The sequence below is a fragment of the Chelonoidis abingdonii genome, chromosome 6 (genome assembly GCF_003597395.2).
Source record: "Chelonoidis abingdonii isolate Lonesome George chromosome 6, CheloAbing_2.0, whole genome shotgun sequence".
Taxonomy (NCBI): Eukaryota; Metazoa; Chordata; order Testudines; family Testudinidae; genus Chelonoidis; species Chelonoidis abingdonii.
In genome coordinates, this window is record NC_133774.1 from 6,236,180 (window position 1) to 6,248,828 (window position 12,649).

The following is a 12,649-nucleotide window of genomic DNA, read 5'->3' on the forward strand; positions in this document are numbered from 1 at the left end:
ACACTGGAGGGAGAGTGGGGGAAGAATCTGCCTAAGATACGCAACTTCAGCTATGAGAATAGAGTAGCTGAAGTCGACGTATCTTAGGTCGACTTACCTCGTGCCCTCACGGCGCTGGGTCGACTGCCTCCGCTCCCCCGTTGACTCCGCTTTTCTGCCTCTTGTCACGGTGCAGTACAGGAGTCAACGGCAGAGTGATTGGGGATCGATTTATCGTATCTACACTAGATGCGATAAATCGATCCCCAATAGATTGCTCACTACCCACCGTTCTGACGGGTAGTGTAGACGTACCCTTAGTGAAGACTGGATGTCTTTCTGAAAGAGATGGTCTAGTTAAACTGCAAGTTATCGGTCTAGATGCAGAAGTCATTGGGCCTGGGTTACACAGGAGGTCAGATTGGATGAGTGTAAGAGTCCCCACTGGCCTTACAATATATGACATCTGGGAAAGTAAAGTACCCGAGTATTACCTTTCCTTTCCTGACTTTCACCCTGGTTTAACTGATCAGTGGAATATCAGATGTCTATTTGTAATTCTCCCAGCTACAGCAATGAACCGGTGGGTCTAGTCTCCACAATTTGAAAGTGAATACAATACCTTTTATGCAGCACTCTTTACTCTAGAGGCTCCCAAAGTGAACAACAGAATTAACAAGCTGATATGCAAAATTATGGTTCCAGTTCTCTCATGCTGGTGTAAATTTGGAGTAACTCCACTGAAATGGAGTTGAATTGGCTTAATTAAAATCAGAATCAGGACCTACATGTACAGGGACCATTTTAGCCACCACTGACATGCAGCCACTTCTGGGGAGCAACACAGCAGCAGTTCAACTGCACACAGTGAGGTTGTACTTCAATTTATTTTAGGGGCAGGAAATGATAAAGAATAATGCATCCAACTGAAACCGCAGGGCGGGGGAAGGTTCAGGAAGGCAGGCTGCATCCATGCGGCCAAATCAGGATGTTTTTAGGTTACAGCTGCAGTGGCACACAGCAAACTGAAATATCAGAAGAGGAAACATGCCAAGGAGGAGTTTATTTGATGGGTTACTGGCCTGACATGTATTTCTGCAGGGAGGGAGGTGCAGCTAGGCTGGACAGATGGATGTGGGGGAGAAAGCAAGGGTGGGGGGAATACGAGATGCAGCTGGACTGGTGAAGGAATGGAGTTCCGGCAGATGGAGGCTAAAGGGATATCTATACTGAAAAAAAATCCCTGCAGCAACGAGGCTCAGAGCCTGGTTTGCCTGACTTGGGCTAGCGCCATGAGGCTAAAAACTGGCATAGACGTTCCCACTTGGGCTGGAGCCCAGGCTCTGAAACCCAGTGAGGGGAGTGGGGCTCAGAGCCCAAGCAGGAACCTCTGCATGGCTATTTGTAGCCCTGTGGTACGAGCGCTACTACACTGACTCAGTTGATCCAGGATCTGAGACTCGCTGCCATGGGTGAGGGGTTGCCGTGTAGCTGTACCCTAAGTAGCTAGAGCGTCAACATTTTATTCTAGGCTAACCCTTCTGTGGCTGCTGTCGGCCTAGCTCTTACAGTATGGGGAGCAACTCTAGGGAGAGACAGGAACGATCTAGCTGGCTAGATGCCTTCCTCTGACCCAGGCACTGCGTGGTGATCAAGTAGCATGTGTGAGGCGCAGGGGGGCGTGTAGGGTTGTTGAGGAGCTGGGATGCTGAGTGCTCAGGCATCTACTAAGGGCTTGTCTCCCCTTGTAAATTTTTTGGGATTCATTGCATTTTTTCACAATGACAGCCTTTCCTCCACACACATAGTTTCCCCCCAAAATTTTCTGGCTTCTCGTTCCTTAATCCGCTCCAGGACTACGCTAACTAAATGAGGAGTGAGTTATTCTTTAATAAGGTAGGTGTGGCTGTAACCCCATTTTGAAATAACTCTTTGGGAGGGATAACTCAGTGGTTTGAGCATTGGCCTGCTAAACCCAGGGTTGTGAGTTCAGCCATTGAAAGGGCCATTTAGGGATCTGGGGCAAAAATCTGTCTGAGGATTAGACCTGCTTTGAGCAGGGGGTTGGACTAGATGATCTCCTGAGGTCCCTTCCAACCCTGATATTCTATGATTCTGACAGTCCTCCCACTACTATCCCACACTGCATTGGGGCACACCTGAGTCAGCCTCTCTGTCTACCTTGTGTGTCCTCTTCTGCTGCGGGGTCATCTTGGCCAGTTGTCACCCCCTGCCCCGCATTTAAATGCTGCATTTAGAAGACTCAAAAACATCTGGCAACTCAAAAACATCTCCCTCAAGACAAAACTGAATGTGTACAAAGCAACTCTTATCGCCATCACAACATATAGGAGTGAGACATGGCAACTTACCAAGAAAGAGACGCAAACACTGAATGCACTTCATCACAAACGTCCGCGAATAAGAATATGGGAATAACCAATAGAGACAGGAAGATGAATTAAGAAATCAGAAAAAGGACTGGATGAGGCTCCCTGTCACAAATCATCTACAAAAGAAGACATCAGTGGCTGGGACACGTGCTGAGAATGGAAAAAAAATGCTTACCAAATACTGCCCTGGAATGGAAGCCAGAAAACGCAAGAAGAGAGATAGGAAGACTGTGAACAAAATGGAAACGAACAGCTCTGAACGACATCAAGCAGCTCAATGTGAAATGGGAAGATTTAGAGAGAAGGGCAGTCGACAGGCAAGGATGGCAAATGTGGGTAGCCCAATGTGCAGCCAAGCACGGGATGGACTAAGATCTAAGGCATGGCCAGGTGCACCCCATTGCTACTGCAGCTTGTGGTTAGTCACACCCCCAGGTCACAAACTCTTTACAGCAGCCATGCCCCATGCTTCTGCATGGTCCTGTGCTGAGGTTCTGGAGTTCCTGACCTTCTGGGGAGAGGAGAGAGTCCCGTCGCATCTTAACAGTGCTCACCGGAGTGCCAAGCCATCCATCAAATCATGAGAATGGTCATACCAGGGTCAGATCAATGGTCCATCTAGCCCAGTATCCTGTCTTCCGACAGTGGCCAGTGCCCAGGAATGTGCACAAGGGGTCCAAGCATGGGAACGCACCCCAACAGTCATCTAAAAAATAGGCGTTTCTGCTCCAGCCCTGGATCCAGCCCCGACAGCTGCTCCAGTCCTGGTGTCTGACCACCGTTTGCTGCCCCAGCCCTGGGTGCACAATGCACCAGCTCCAGCCTCAGCCCCGGCTGCTGCTCCAGGTCAGCGGCTGATCACTGTTCGCTGCCACAGCCCCAGCCCTGGCCGCTGCTCCAACCCCGGTGCTTGATGCCATTCACTGCCTCAGCCCAGGCTGCTGACCCAGTCCCTGGCCGTTGCTCTAATGTGCCCCCCCAAACGCAGTCCAATTTAAATTCCTGTACGCACCCATAGGTGCCAACTTTTACTGGCGCCAGTGGGTGCTCAACCCCCTCTGCCCTCAGCCCCGTCCTGACTCCACTCCTGCCCCACCCCCTCCTGCCCCCATTCCAACCTTTTCCTCAAAGTCCCCGCCCCAACTCCACCCCCTCCTGTCCCCTTTCCAACCCCTTCTCTGAAGTCCTCGCCCTGGCCCTGCCTCTTCCCCATCTCCTCCCCTGAGTGCTCCACATTCCCGCTCCTACCCTCTCCCTCCCAGAGCTTGCTACAGCTGTTTGGTGGCGGCAAGCACTGGGAGGTAGGTGGAGAAGCAGGGACGCGGCGTGCTCAGGGGAGGAGGCGGAGGTGAGGTGGGGTGGGGCAGGGAGCTTGGCTGCTGGTAGGTGCAGAGCACCCAGTAATTTTTCCCCGTGGATGCTTCAGCCCCGGAACATCCATGGAGTCGGTGCCTATGCACGCACCCCTGCCAGATGCTTCCAAGGAATGAACAGAATAGAGCAAGCATCACATGATCCATTCCCTGTTCTCCAGTGCCAGCACATGACACCCAGAGGTTTAGGGACACCCAGAGCCTGGGGCTGCATCGCTGACCATCTTGACTAGTAGCCATTGATGGACCTGTCCTCCAGGAACTTGTCGCATTCTCTTTTGAACACAATTATAGTTTTGGCCTCCACACCATCCCCATATCAAACCAAACCAAGTGTGTGTGTGGGTCTCTTCTGGGACACGGGCCAGTGTCGTGACTGGTGCTCCGGCAGTTATAAAATGCCAGGGTCAGTAACAAGACTTCTGGGTGAGCTTGCATGACTGCAAGTGAGGCTGCTAGTGAACCCCAGCCTATTCTGGACACCACTGCAGAGTCCTCGGTGGCCCCTGACCAGGGCCCCAGGCAGGAGGAGATTGCCACAAGCAATCAGGGTCTCTGCAAACCCCTGAGGCAGATGGTTTGGAAGAGACAGCACTGGAGGCCCATGAGACGGAGATCCAGCCTGACAGTGCTGCAGAGGGGACCTCGTCCAGTCAGCATGGTGTGTTATATTACAATACAACTGCACAGGAGGATTTAAACAGCTTTGGTCTGGCTACCGCCAGGGTGCTGCCATGTTGGTCAGCTGCAGCATGTAGCAGAGGCAGCTCTCTGGCTGTTCAGATCATTCCAAAAGTCTCTGCCCCTCCTCCTTCCATCTGTCAGGGAGGCTCTCCCACCCGGGTCCCATGGAGGTTGTGCAAAATGCAATAAGGACCAATCAGATATTGCCCAGCTGCTTCTAGCCCTGTCATGGGGCACCGCCACCATCCATTCAGCCTTCCTAATGCAGAATTCAGGAGCTCCTTTCTCCTGTCTACCCAAGTGCCCAGTAAATGGCTTCCCGAGCCAGGGGAGCAAAGGCCAAGCTGGGTCTCCCAGAATGACAGGGGTAATGGTAACACGATTAATGTCATAGCGGTCTCCAGGTTGCAGAAAACCAGTCTGAGTTTCCCATGATCCTGGCCTTGCTGCCCTTTCCAAATTGACCCACATTAATATTGGTGAACAATGGTCTGTTCCGAGGCCAGCTTTTGAAGTGGGCACAGAGTGACCATGTTCCTTCCCACAAATGAATGAAGGGGAAACTGAGGCAGGAGCACTGGTTGTGCTGTGGCCTGCCACAGGGGGAACAGCCTGACGACACAGGCCTTGCAGCATCATGGAGAAATACTTCTTGAGTTTATCTATATGAAGTGCGTATATGGCTCCCCATTGCTGTAGTATCAGAGCACCTCGCAGTCTTCATTATTCCTCAAAACACCCCTTGGAGGGATGGAAGTGCCAGGACATCCCCATTGTACAGATGAAGAAATAGAGGCCCAGATTTTTAAAGGTATTTTGGCACCCAGCCAGAGAGTCTGAGGCCCACATCCTCAGATTCCTAACTTCTATTCATTTTAATGACCTTTGCATCAGTAAGTAAGGGTCCCAAGATCACAGAGGAAGTCTGTGGCAGAGCAGGGAACTGAACCTAGGTTTTCTAGGTCCTAAACTAGTGCGCTAACCAGTGGACAATCCTTCCTTTCTATTGCTCTGCTACTGCCATCCCACTGTTCCCCATGGCCTGATTTTCTTGTTCTCCACCATCCCTGCTTGCAGGCCAGGAGGCACCTACCAATTAATATAAACCAGATTTGCCTTTGATCCCTACTTTTGCAGACAGCTTCCTACACCAGCAGCTGAACTCTCCAACTCTGGCCCAGAGATCCATTTGGTTCTGCAAGAGTCACTGGGGGCTGGTGAAGTTTGGGAGCAAGTGGGATAATTTACCTGCTCAGCAGTGAGGAGTTGGGAGGAACTGGAGGACAGTGTGGGGAGCAGGGAGGAGGCCCAGGGGAGTGGGGTTGACCCCCCCCCAGATATTCTGTCCCTGCCTCCCCTTTGTCTGTGTTCAGTTCCTGCTCCCCTCAAGGGGCTCTGGTGTCTTGGTGGCCCTGGTATCCAGCTCCCAACATCACCTGGCTCTGGGTCCAGCTCTGCCCCTGGCTCCCGGCAGTTCTGGCCTCTGTGTTTCCATGCCACATCCTGGCTGTAGTGTCCCCATCCTGGATCTGCCTGGGCCCAGCACCTGCTCTGCACACAGGGCCGCCCAGAGGATTCTGGGGGCCTGGGGTCTTCGGCGGCAGGGGGCCTCCGCTTTGGCAGTAATTTGGAGGCCAGGGTCCTTTCGTTCCAGGACCCGCCACCAAAGTGCCTCCAAGACCCGCGGCAGGTGCCCCCCACCGCCAAATTATCGCCAAAGTGGGACTTGCCGCCGAAGTGCAGCTGGGTCTTCAGCGGTAATTCGGAGGCAGGGGGTCCTTCAGCCCCGGAGCAGAAGGACCCCCCTGCTGGCGAAGACCGGGAGCAGAAGAAGCTCCGGGAGTCCGGGCTCTGCGAGAGTTTTCCAGGGCCCCCGGAGTGAGCGAAGGACCCCGCTCCAGGGGCCCCGAAAAACTCTCATGGGGGCCCCTGCAGGGCCCGGGGCCTGGGGGAAATTGCCCCACTTGCCCCCCCTCTGGGCACACAGGGAGGGAAAAGACTGCCTGGCCTGTGACCACTTCCCTCACCAGGACCCCCAGGCAGGGGCCTGTGGCTGGGGAGAGGTTGTCTCCCCGGCCTCACTCCTCCATGGTCCCAGCTTGGGGGGGACGGGGACAGGGGAGGCACTGGATTCACCAACTACGTCCCAGGCTGCAGTGATTGTACAGAGCTCGACCTGCCCCATGCAAAGCCTGCTGGCACAGTCTACCAGCAGGGACTACATGGGGCAGTTAGAGCATGACACATTAGAGCACTCTGCAGTCACCACAGCCTCTGGCTTGGGCACTGAATTCAGTGCCCCAAACTCCACTGCAAATCACTGCAGCTTCAGGTCCTGTCTGACTTTGAAAATCATTACTGTGCACGTGCCCCAGGGGTAGTGGAGAATGCCTAACTCTAGATTTGCTGTGTTTGTTGGACCTGTGAGTCTCTCACACGCAATCACACACGTGTGTGTGCTTGCTCAAAGCCCTTTCTACAGGAACTGCCACTGCTGAGAACGTGAGAGAATGGAGAGCGGGAAGATGAGGGTGTGGGTGGATGTGAGAAATAGACCACAGTATCCTGAGAAATTATCCCGAAACTCAGCATTTGCTAAACAGACTTTCCTTGCTGCAAATTGCAATTGGCTGGGGCAAGCAATAAAAGTTATTGAAACTGTCACACGGCAAGAAGCTGGGGGCTGTTAGTACAGACAAAGATGTTTACCAGGTCGAAAATATTTTATATGTACCTATAAAAAGCCACTAGAAAATCAAAGGTCAGTGGTATAAAAGCGAGAAACTACAGAAAGAATGAATCATTTAAAAGGGCAAGGTCATTTTACTCAAGATGCAGCTGAGATTGTCTGACAGGAAAGTGTTTCAAGATGTATTTATTATATTTGTTATGTTCATGGCATATGAACAAAGAAGTTAGATAAAAAACACTGAACTAGTCTTTCTGGAAGATTGCACTGTAACCTCACCTTATTTCTTAGAACCCAGGACCCTAACACACAAAAAACAAAACCTGAGAGTGACAAAAAAGGCTGCTCCCTAAAGCAGAGAGGCATAGAGCTGACTGTTGGCTGGCTCTCTGCAGACTGGCTACTTAGGACACAGATTGCATGCTTCCCTACAGAATCTCCTAGCTTGCAAGCAGGAGCAGGAAATTCCTTTGGATTTAAAGTGACAGTTAGTAACTGTTACACAGTTTTACACTACAGCAGTATCAAATTAGAATCCAGAGAGGGATTAAAAAATACAACCATTGAGTTTTCATTAAAAGTGCTACTTTGACTACCCAATCAACTGGGAGATTTAGCAAGACAGAGTATTGCCACCAGGAGCAGAAAGAAAGAAAGAAAGAAAGAAAGAAAAGGAGAGGCTTCTTTGTTAAGCTATTTAAATACATTGAAGGTTAGAAGAAGATTTTAATTTTGTGTTAATTAGAATGTTTTAAAGAATTATTTTAAAATTAAATTTGTTCCTTCAAAAACATTCTTGGCAAAATTTGGTTTGTTTCATTCAAAGCAGCATAACTTTGCCTTTAGCATTAAGGCCCCAGCCATGAAACCTATCCTGCAAATTGCTGAAGTAAATGGATGCAAAGATAAGCTTGAACAGAATAAATTGCAGAATTGGGGCCTGAAAGGTGCATGCTGATTTACATACCCAGACATACACCGGTCTTAACCTTTGCACTCCCGCTTGTGAAATCCCTAAATCACTCCGATCATCATAACGGCTTTAGATAGTCATATAGCTTCTCTTATCTACTGTGTAAGTCCTAAGGTATCTGTGAGTGCACATACAAATGGAACTATGCAGTGTGTGATGCTATAATAATAACATTGCCATCCCTGAAACTTTATTGTATGAAGTTTGTCAGATTGTGAAATCCAATGAAAACAATGCATATAAAAAGAAGTGGCATAAACACCAATTGGTGCAGCAAGGGAAGTGAGAGATATGTTCCTTTTGGGGAAAGTGTTGTTTCCTTTTTTGGTGGTTGAACAGTTTTCTAGAGACCAAAGCCAAGATTTGGTATCTATTTACGGCGTTCCCCTTTGTATCATCACTCACACCTGTGCAGAGGGAATGTAATACAGCACCCATTCCAACTGGGTAGATTTCTATGTACCTACTTGGCACAGTTGTTATGGCCTAATTCAAACCCCATAGCTACGTCACTCTGGCCTATGCCAATTTCATGCTGTGAGCACTGTGGTTCGGTCAAACTAAACCCCGATGTAGATTGGCTAAGTCACCAGAAGGATTCTTCTGTCAACATAGCTACCACCTCTGTGAGAAATTAATGATCTACATCGACAGTAAAAACCCTCCTGTCAGTGTAGGGAGCGTCTCCATGACATACCCTCAGGCTCCTAAATCAGCTGCAGCTGTAGTGTAGACATACCCTCAGGCTCCTAAATCACATAGGCACTTTAAATGGTTTTACCATAATCTCCAAATAACTCCACTGACTCCTCCATGCCTTTCAGAATCCACATCAAAACTGCCTTGTTTGTTTGAAAACTGTCTGTGCACTTACTCCAGCCTGTCTTGGACACCTACATCTTTCTCGCCTCCTCTGCTCAGGTAGCTGTAATGTCTTTTCTCTACCACCACCGCAGCAAGGTCACCCCTTCTGAGGTGAGAGCCCCCACCCCTGAAGTCTCCTGCTCTTTAGACCAGGCTTCCTCATGGACTATTAATCCAGTTTTGAATCTCATCTGGAAACATCTCTCCCGTGATTCTCATTTTCTGCCTCCCTCTGTTAATAGTTGCCATCTGTCTCTGTGCAGTGTTTTGAGCATGCAGCCTATATGGAAGACAGTGTAGACATTAAAAGTGTCCTGTATTATCTCTGTGCTGAAGAGACTAATCTAAATCTCTGTGCCAGAGAGTAGGCTATTATTAGTGTTTGTCTTACAGTAGCACCAAAACTGTAGCTCAGGGCCCCATTGTGCTATGTGTATGAACACATAGTAAGGCCTGGTCTAAAACCTAAGTTGACCTAGATACATGGCTCAGGGCTGTAGGTAGGTAGGTCGCCATAACCCCTGCTGGAGATGTAGCTAGGTCAACGAAAGTTCCTTACAGTCTCTATACCTGTTGCGCAGGGACCATGCTCTAAACCAGTGGTTCTCAACACTCAGCCCATGGGCCGCTTGCGGCCCAATCAGCCCACAGCTGCAGCCCATGTGACATCCTCAGGGCCATACAGGTAGAATATATATTGTGTGGATGCGGCCCACAGAAGACAGAGAGCTGCATATGAGGTCAATAAGTTGAGAACCACTTCTCTAAGCTGTCAAAGGTAACGAAAGCCCAACCCGGCTTGTTACATAAAATTGTTTATGAAAATCAATGAAAGTTGGAGACAAGTCGACTGGGACATGCTGGATTGTTTAGATTAAAAGAACTGAGCAAAGGGTTCTGGCAAGTCTCCTGGAAAAGTCAGGGGTTAGCATGACAACAAGCTGAACGAGTCTAGAAATGGGAGGAAACGTTTATAGCTGCACGTTATTGGGATGACTCCCCCCCCCCGCTCCTTCTTGAACATTGTATCTGGGGGTCAGTGAATGGGAGGAGCAGGGACATGTGGATTAGAAGGAACGAGCTTTTTACCGTTATGGCTGCCACCCCCATCATCTCTTGCGGCCCCAGGATCCACCTTGACTCTGTTTGGCCTTCATCATCATGATCCTGAAATGCATCCTGACTGGCCTGGGCCAGAGAGAGGGAACCAATGACATAACCACCTCCACCTCTACCAGCTACATTCTGAAGAACACCTGGCAAGTGAGCCTCAGGTTCCTGCCACCCCCCACCATCCCCAGTGTGTGTCATTTTCCTTCCTCACTTGATCCTTCTCTCTCACTCCTTTTGGTTTCTGTCTGAAAAAAGTCCGGCTCAGCCAGCCACGACAACGTCACCCTTTGCTACACTGCTGTGAGCCTGTGGCCAGAGAGGCAGCTAAAAGTAATTCTTTAAACAGCATGACACTAGTAGAAGTTTGCTTGGTCTTGGCATGACTGATCAGATCAAAGGCTGGCCCTGTGTTTTTCCACCAGTGAGGTTGAAAATCAGAGTCAGATATAAAGATGAAAGCTTCATTTTCTCTCTTCGCTGTTCTTTCCTCCGTCCCCTTCCATGCGTATTTGTTTTGTCTTAAATAAAACAGGCTCGCACTTCAACAAGAACTCCAGCCTGTCTCAGCTCACTCTTTTCCCTTCCCCCAATTAAATGCCCTGGTCAATACTCTCTTTAATACTCCTTTTGCCCCATAATAGCTCTCTACTGCTAAACTGAAAGGAAATAAGGGATACCCTTAACCTGAATGCCTTACTTCATTCTTTACCTTGCAAAGGCTTTAACTGCTTTTCCTTCTTTTTCTGTATCTTTAATAAAAGGTTAAAAAGATGCTTAATAGTGCTTGTTACAACAAAGGTAAGCCAGTAACGTGATGCAAATACCTAGGCTACTTAACCATGTAATGCTGTAACAGTGAATAAGGGTTCCTCCTTCCCAGCACAACTTTCCCCATTGTCACTCTCCCTCTACTGAGACACAGCAAAGAGTAACACTTTCTTCTGCCCTTCCCAACTGCACCCAGTAAACCTCTCCCCCCAGAACCTCTGTCTGTCCTATCAGGATTGACCCTTAAATCCTCAGTTTTGGGGACAGATTCCTTATCAACTCAGGAGATTGCAGACAGTATCAGAGTTTCAGGAAAGGGAAATGGAGGCCTCACCCTGCACAGGAACCAGTTCCAATCTGATGCGCACGTTTTACGTCCTTTAAGCTCTCGGGATTTATGCCCAGTTCCTCAATCAGACGCGATCTCACTGCTAACAGAACCAGGCACAACAGGGGAGCCAGCTTTGGAGGAGGTGTATGGGCCAGGCTAGATCATTACTTCTTGCAGGTCTTCACTGGGCTGATTTCTATCTGGCTGGTTCGCGATGCACAGCTGACGTGCGCAATGCAGTTATGGAGAAATTAACAACCCCTTGGAATCTCCTGCACTGTCTGCCAGAAAGCCAGGGGAGCCAAGGTCAGTGAACCCATTAGGTTTGCTCCGGATTCAGGCTAGATCTACACATTGCATTTTCCCTTCAGCTCAAGGTAACTCCTCAGTACACTAGGAGCCTAAGAAAGAACTCTTGGGAGATCTGGGGAAATGCACCAGGCATAAGGATTTCAGGCTGGATTCATTTTTGCTAGGGCAGGGAAGCGCAACTTCTACTTCATTTCCACCAGTAGGGGCTGCTGTGCCCAAAGGAGGGTGGATTGGCCCCTGAGGGATGGCAGCTTTATAGTACATATGGATTCCATGAAGGTTCCTGCTGGTGGAGGATGCAGAAGGAGTGATTGGTTCAGCACATGCCCTCCCCACCCTGGCCACACCACAACACTGGCCAGTACTGGATGCAGGAGCTGTGTGGGTGGGTGGGAGGAGAGAGGGAGGGGACAGGGAGGCTGAGGCCACCAAAGGAGCACAAGAAGTTCCACAATGAAGTGCAACCCTTTATTTTGTGTTTTGGGTCAGATGTCGCGGGAAGCTGGGGCATAGGAGGGTCTGTAATTGTTCATAGATGCTTCTTCAGCCTCTGTTTGCCAGCAAAGAAGGGCAGAAACTGGTCGCCATAAAACTCTCCCCAGAAGGCTCTGCCCTGAAGGAGCTGGCCCAAAGCCATGTGACAGGGTAGTGGGAAGAGAATGAAAGGAATGGGCACAGAAAGCAGAGGCCTGGGACAAAGATGCTGGAGAAGAGAGAGCGCTAATTGGAGGTCATAAACGGCTTCAAATGCATGCAGAGCACTCACATGCCATCCTCCATCCGTAGCCATCTCCACTGGCTTCCTGTTCAAATCTAGTTTAAAAATGCCTCCTGGGATTTGCCTTGTTGACGTCACCGACCTCTCCCCTCCTCTCCCTCCATGTGCCTAGCACCAGCCTCCTCCCTGTGCCTGCAAACAGTCTCTGCTGGAGTGAGACCCCTCCGGTCCTGCAGCATCCTGCAGCCCAGAACAGCCTCCGTGTCACTGCATCTTGTCAACTTTCCTGCTCATTTCAAATCTCAAGTATCTCTTTCCTCCCTTGTTATGTCTCATAGGTCTACAGGGCAATCGGGACATGAGATTGGAGTAGGTGTAGACATACTCCAGCTACATTTGATTGAACTAGATCAGGGGGTCTCAAACTCTTTTTGCTGGGATTCCCTTTGAAA